Genomic DNA, 7,500 nt, shown 5'->3' on the forward strand with positions numbered 1-7,500 from the left:
TATCTGAAAGGTTCGTCTGTACATTCTAAAGGAAGGCCAGATAGGCAGGAATTTAAACCATATCTAAAGGTTCGTCTGTACATTCTAAAGGAAGGCCAGATAGGCAAGGCTTTAAACCATATCTAAAGGTTCGTCTGTACATTCTAAAGGAAGGCCAGATAGGCAGGACTTTAAACCATATCTAAAGGTTCGGCTGTACATTCTAAAGGAAGGCCAGAGAGGCAGGAATTTAAACCATATCTAAAGGTTCGTCTGTACATTCTAAAGGAAGGCCAGATAGGCAGGAATTTAAACCATATCTAAAGGTTCGTCTGTACATTCTAAAGGAAGGCCAGATAGGCAGGACTTTAAACCATATCTAAAGGTTCGGCTGTACATTCTAAAGGAAGGCCAGATAGGCAGGAATTTAAACCATATCTAAAGGTTCGTCTGTACATTCTAAAGGAAGGCCAGATAGGCAGGAATTTAAACCAAATCTAAAGGTTAGTCTGTACATTCAAAAGGAAGGCCAGATAGGCAGGAATTTAAACCAAATCTAAAGGTTAGTCTGTACATTCAAAAGGAAGGCCAGATAGGCAGGAATTTAAACCATATCTAAAGGTTTGTCGGTACATTCTAAAGGAAGGCCAGATAGGCAGGAATTTAAACCATATCTAAAGGTTCGTCTGTACATTCTAAAGGAAGGCCAGATAGGCAGGACTTTAAACCATATCTAAAGGTTCGTCTGTACATCCTAAAGGAAGGCCAGATAAGCAGGACTTTAAACCATATCTGAAAGGTTCGTCTGTACATTCTAAAGGCAGGCCAGATAGGCAGGACTTTAAACCATTTCTAAAGGTTCGGCTGTACATTCTAAAGGAAGGCCAGATAGGCTGGACTCTAAACAATTTCCAAAGGTTCGACTGTACATTTTAAGGGAAGGCCAGATAGGCAGGACTTTAAACCATATCTAAAGGTTCATCTGTACATTCTAAAGGAAGGCCAGATGGGCAGGACTTTAAACCATATTTAAAGGTTCGTCTGTACATTCTAAAGCAAGGCCGGATAAGCAGGACTTTAAACCATTTCTAAAGGAGGGCCAGATAGGCAGGACTTTAAACCATTTCTAAAGGAGGGCCAGATAGGCAGGACTTTAAACCATTTCTAAAGGAAGGCCAGATAGGCAGGACTTTAAACCATATCTAAAGGAATGCCAGATAGGCAGGACTTAAAAAAAATATCTAAAGGTTCATCTGTACATTCTAAAGGAAGGCCAGATAGGCAGGAATTTAAACCATATCTAAAGGTTCGTCTGTACATTCTTAAGGAAGGCCAGATAGGCACGACTTTAAACCACATCTAAAGGTTCGTCTGCACATTCTTAAGGAAGGCCAGATAGGCAGGACTTTAAACCATTTTTAAAGGAGGGCCAGATAGGCAGGACTTTAAACCATTTATAAAGGAAGGCCAGATAGGAAGGACTTTGAACCATATCTAAAGGTTCGTCTGTACATTCTAAAGGAAGGCCAGATAGGCTGGACTTTAAACCATTTCTAAAGTAAGGCAAGATAGGCAGGACTTTAAACCATATCTAAAGGAATGCCAGATAGGCAGGACTTAAAAAAAAAATATCTAAAGGTTCGTCTGTACATTCTAAAGGAAGGCCAGATAGGCAGTTTTAAACCATTTCTAAAGGAGGGCCAGATAGGCAGGACTTTAAACCATTTCTAAAGGAAGGCCAGATGGGCAGGACTTTAAACCATTTCTAAAGTAAGGCAAGATAGGCAGGACTTTAAACCATATCTAAAGGAATGCCAGATAGGCAGGACTTAAAAAAAAAATATCTAAAGGTTCATCTGTACATTCTAAAGGAAGGCCAGATAGGCAGGACTTTAAACCATTTCTAAAGGAAGGCAAGATAGGCAGGAATTTAAACCATATCTAAATGGTTCATCTGTACATTTTAAAGGGAGGTATTAACAGAAATTTATTTACTGAAATGTCTTAGGATGCATTTTCTTTTCATAAATGCTGCATTTTAATTAAAATACTAAAATGTAAATTTCTATGCGTTGGGATTGAAGGAAAATTATACATAAATGATTGACTTTGATGAAAATTACATCAATAATTCATTCCTTAATCAGTAGGATAATCAAGAGTACTAAATTGTGATCATAACCTCAGAAAAAAATCAAATAAAACACTTGAGACCGTAACTATGCAGGGCATACCCCCGCCAACGCACATGTCTTTATCGACCTGAAATAGCTAACTGTGGGACTCAAATCAAATCCCCCCCCCCCCGACTCTCTCTCTCTCTCTCTCTCTCTCTCTCTCTCTCTCTCTCTCTCTCTCTCTCTCTCTCTCTCTCTCTCTCTCTCTCTCTCATTATATATAAACGTATATAGTATATATATATATTGTATATATATATATATATATATATATATTATATATATATACATATTAATGTGTATATATACAGTATATAATTATATATACTGCATATATACATTAATATATATATATATATATGTATATATATAAATATACAGTATATATATATATTATATATATATACTGTATATACGTTTATATAAATAATGAGAGAGAGAGAGAGAGAGAGAGAGAGAGAGAGAGAGAGAGAGAGAGAGAGAGAGAGAGAGAGACTCACGGTTAAAAATCAGCCAACACCACTGGTATATTACCATTCACTGCATCGTAATCTGAGAGAGAGAGAGAGAGAGAGAGAGAGAGAGAGAGAGAGAGAGAGAGAGAGAGAGAGAGAGAGAGAGAGAGAGAGAGAGAATGATTCGGGGTCAGCCACTAATACTGGAATATTACCATTGACTGCATCGCAATCTAAATTCACTTAATATTCCTAAGTAGTTGAGAGATGAAGCATTATGTAAAGATGAATATGTGATTGGAATCCATTTGATCAAGTTCAGCAGATCGAAGCATAATTCAAAAGTAGGAAATATTAATTAAATGCTTTTGTGTTGAGAACCAACAGAGTATTATTATTGTTGTTGTTATTATTTTTATTATTGTTATTATCATTATTATTGTTTTTTGTGGTTGTTGTTGTTGTTGTGATCATTATTATTATTATTATTATTATTATTATTATTATTATTATTGCTGTTGTTGTTGTTGTTTTTGTTGATTTTGTTAATATCATTATTATTATTATTATTACTATTATCATCCTCATTATTATTATTATTATTATTATTATTATTATTATTATTACTATCATTTTGGTAATATTATCAACACTATCATTATTATTAGCATTATCATTACCATTATTATCATTATTATTATCATTATCATTATTATTATTATTATTATTATTATTATTATTACATTGTCAAGCTATAAAAAGGCATATCGAATACCATAGTTAGTAGAACTCCAGTAATAATAATAATAATAATAATAATAATAATAATAATAATAATAATAATAATAATAATAATAATAATAATAATTTCTATTATCATTATCAGTTATTCCAAGTAAATTCACAGTCGGGTATAAACCAAGTCTCCGTAAATTTCACTCCAATCTCACGCATCTCTTACGGAGCAAATTAGGCTTCAGGATTCCTGGCTCCTTGGCAACGCAAGGATTGTGTGAAGCGTGTCAATAGCACTCTTCGTCTGACGTCAATCCCAGGATTTCAATATTTCCTCAGTAGGAGGTACGACTCGCGAAGGAACGTGCACATAAAGGCACATCACTACACAGTATTCTAGGAATTTTATTCCAGCTCTGACCAGATTGTGGAATGAGCTTACAAATCATAAGAGTTGTATCAGTCGGACTTTTACAGTTGAAGATTTTTCTGAAGACCTTTCTGTAGGGCAGATGGCCATGAATATCATTTTATAGTTGATATATGTGTCTGATCTATGTTGACGTTGTTACTGATCTTGAAATGTTCTAAGATTCTCATTTATTACTTTTATAGGTAGTAGGTTGAACAGGGCACCAGCCGCCCGTTGAGATACTACCGCTTGAGAGATATGGGGTCCTTTAACTGGCCAGGCAGTACTACACTGGATCCTTCTCTCGTTACGGTTCATTTTCTCTTTGCCTACACATACATCGAATAATCTGGCCTATTCTTTACATATTGTCCACTGTTCTCATACACCTGACAACACTGAGATTACCAAACAATTCTTCTCTCAAGGGGTTACTGGACTGTAATTGTTCAGTGGCCACTTTCCTCTTGGTAAGGGTAGAAGAGACTCTTTAACTATGGTAAGCAGCTCTTCTAGGAGAAGGAGGCTCCAAAATCAAACCATTGTTCTCTAGTCTTATGTAGTGCCATAGCCTCTGTACCATGGTCTTCCACTGTCTTGGGTTAGAGATCTCTTGCTTGAGGGTATACTCGAGAACACTATTCTATCTTATTTCTCTGCCTCTTGTTTTGTTAGAGTTTTTGTAGTTTATATAGGAGATATTTATTTCAATGTTGTTACTCCACTTACAATATTTCATTTTCCCTTTTTCCTTTCCTCACTGGGCTATTTTCCTTGTTGGAGCCCCCGGCCTTATAGCATAATGCTTTTCCAACTAGGGTTGTAGTTTATCAAGTTATGATGATAATAATAATAATAATAATAATAATAATAATAATAATAATAATAATAATAATAATGAAAGCGCAACTGCACGTAAAATAATCTCCCACAAAAAAATTATTGTTATATAAACAACAGAATAAGTTTTAATTACAAAATCGTTCGAAACAAATGGTTTTGTGTATGGAATTTATTAGAGCAGCTACCAGTAATAACGTAATTTTATGGTCCCATTAAATATTTTCCTTCAGAAATCCAACGTTATTAATAACAGACCTCAAATTTTCATCCGTACTTCCTTTTATTTACTTTTATTAAGATATGAAATCATTCTTATCTCTTTGAAAGATATTAAATGGGCATTGGGGGTTTATGTGTATATATATATATATATATATATATATATATATATATATATATATATATATATATATATATATATATATACACACACACATGTATACAGTTCTTGAAATATTTTGTTTTTTCATGTTTCCTTTCCTCACGGGGCTATTTTCTCTGTTGGAGCCCCTGGGCTTATATAATCCTGCTTTTCCAACTAGGGCTGTAGTTTAGCTGGTAAAAATAATAATAATGAATAATAATAATACTGTATATATATACATATATATATACATATTTATATATTCTCTATATGTATACACACATATATATAGAAATATATATATATATATATATATATATATATACATATATATATACATATATATATATATATATATATATATATATATATATATATATATATATATATATATACACATACATATATATATATATACATATATATATACATATATATATATATATATATATATATACATATATATATACATATATATATATATATACATATATATATACATATATATATATATATATATATATATATATATATATATATATATATATATACATATATATATATATATATATATATATACATATATATATATATATATATATATATATATATATATATATATATATATATATATATAAATATACATACATACATACATATACACACACAAATATATATATATATATATATATATATATATATATATATATATTTATATATATAATATATACATACATACATACATAGATACATACATATATATGAAAGATGTATGTTCACGCCAAAAGTTCAAACAGAACATTCAATTGAACATATTTGCGTTTTTCTCCACGCCCCAAAACCTATTATTTTCGTATGATAACTGCACAAAGGAACATATCGCAGGCAAAGGGTGTTACATATAAAAACCTTCGAGTGGAAATCGTTCCATAAATTGATTACATATTCCACGAACTGGGCAATTCTATTCTAAAACTGTTCCGTTCACGGAAATATTGAACAAAAGAACAGGTAGTTATTCCCAGTGGTTTTTTTATTTTCGTTCTTTTACTTGGTGTATTTTATATCTTAGTTTATTGGTTATTATTTCTTCTACATTATAATTAGGTTAAAGATTGCCAATGAACGGCAGTGGCAAATGATATTTAATGGATGTAAAGTGGAAAAAGCATTGGTAAGTCAAAAGTAGGCAATAAGAAGCAAATTGATATTTAAAGAACTCAATTGAGCAGAAAGGGTAATAAATAAGCCTATAAGTCTATTTGAAAAAGGCTTGGTGTAAGTCAAAATTGAGCAATGAGAAGCAAACTGATATTAAAAAAAAAACTCTATTGAGCAGAAGGGAGAATTAAGCCTATAGGTCTATCTGCAGTCATCAGCAGCCATTGCCTGACCCTTCTTGTTCCTAGCTTGAGTGGAGAGGGGTCTTGGGCACTGATCATATGTATATATGGTCAGTCACTAGGGCATTGTCCTGCTTGATAGGGCAATGTCACTGTCCCTTGCCTCTACAATTCATAGGTGGCCTTTAAACCTTTAGGTTATGGTTAGGTCAAGGGATTGGCTAAAGGTCTCTCAAAGCAGAGGCCAAGGATAGGGTAAAGAATCCAAATAGAGTCAAGGGATAGGCTAAAGGCCTGACACTGCAGAGATAATGGATAAGTTAAAGGCCTCTTGCACAGAGGCAAGGGATAAGCTAAAGGCCTCACACAGCAAAGGTAATGGATAGCCTAAAGGCCTAACACAACAGAGATATTGGATAGGCTAAAGGCCTCTTGCGCAGAGGCAAGGGATAAGCTAAAGGCCTCACACAGCAGAGATAATGGATAGGCTAAAGGCCTCACACAGCAGAGATAATGGATAGGCTAAAGGCCTCTTGCAGAGGCAAAGGATAGGCTAAAGGCCTCTTGCACAGAGGCAAGGGATAGGCTAAAGACCTCACAGCAGAGGCAAGGGATAACCTAAAGGCCTCACAAAACAAAGATAATGGATAGGTTAAAGGCCTCAGGCAGTAGTGGCAAGGGATAACCTAAAGGCCTCACAAAACAAAGATAATGGATAGGTTAAAGGCCTCAGGCAGTAGTGGCAAGGGATAAGCTAAAGGTCTCACTGAACATAGATAATGGATAGGCTAAAAACCGCATGCACAGAGGCAAGGGAAAAGCTAAACGTCTCACATAGCAGAGGCAAGGGATAAGCTAAATGTCTCACACAGCAGAGATAATGGCTAGGCGAAAGGCCTCACACAGCAGGGGCCCAAAAAATCCCCAATGAAAAGCTGAGTCAATGAATTGAAAGGTTACTCAAGAGGAGCAGGGGGAAGGTAGAAGGAATTGTGCCAATCAGGGACAGAGGATTAGCGACCAACACCTTTTATGTCAAAATTTAAACTCTTGGAAACCTTGCACTGACTTACAAGGACTCAGCACTTGAGAATAGAATACATCGTAAGCAAGGCAAGGCCTCAATTAGCTTCAGACCACTGCAGTGTAGTTCAAGCATACCTCATTTTTCCTCTGGCAAGCGATGCCTTTT

General features: G+C 34.1%; 1 protein-coding gene across 1 annotated transcript in view; it reads right to left on the minus strand.

Moving 5' to 3' along the window:
• LOC137628709 (allatostatin-A receptor-like) overlaps window positions 1-7,500 on the minus strand; it is a 178,373-nt gene that overhangs the window by 153,681 nt on the left and 17,192 nt on the right.

Source organism: Palaemon carinicauda, chromosome 36 (assembly GCF_036898095.1).
Source record: "Palaemon carinicauda isolate YSFRI2023 chromosome 36, ASM3689809v2, whole genome shotgun sequence".
Classification (NCBI taxonomy): domain Eukaryota; kingdom Metazoa; phylum Arthropoda; class Malacostraca; order Decapoda; family Palaemonidae; genus Palaemon; species Palaemon carinicauda.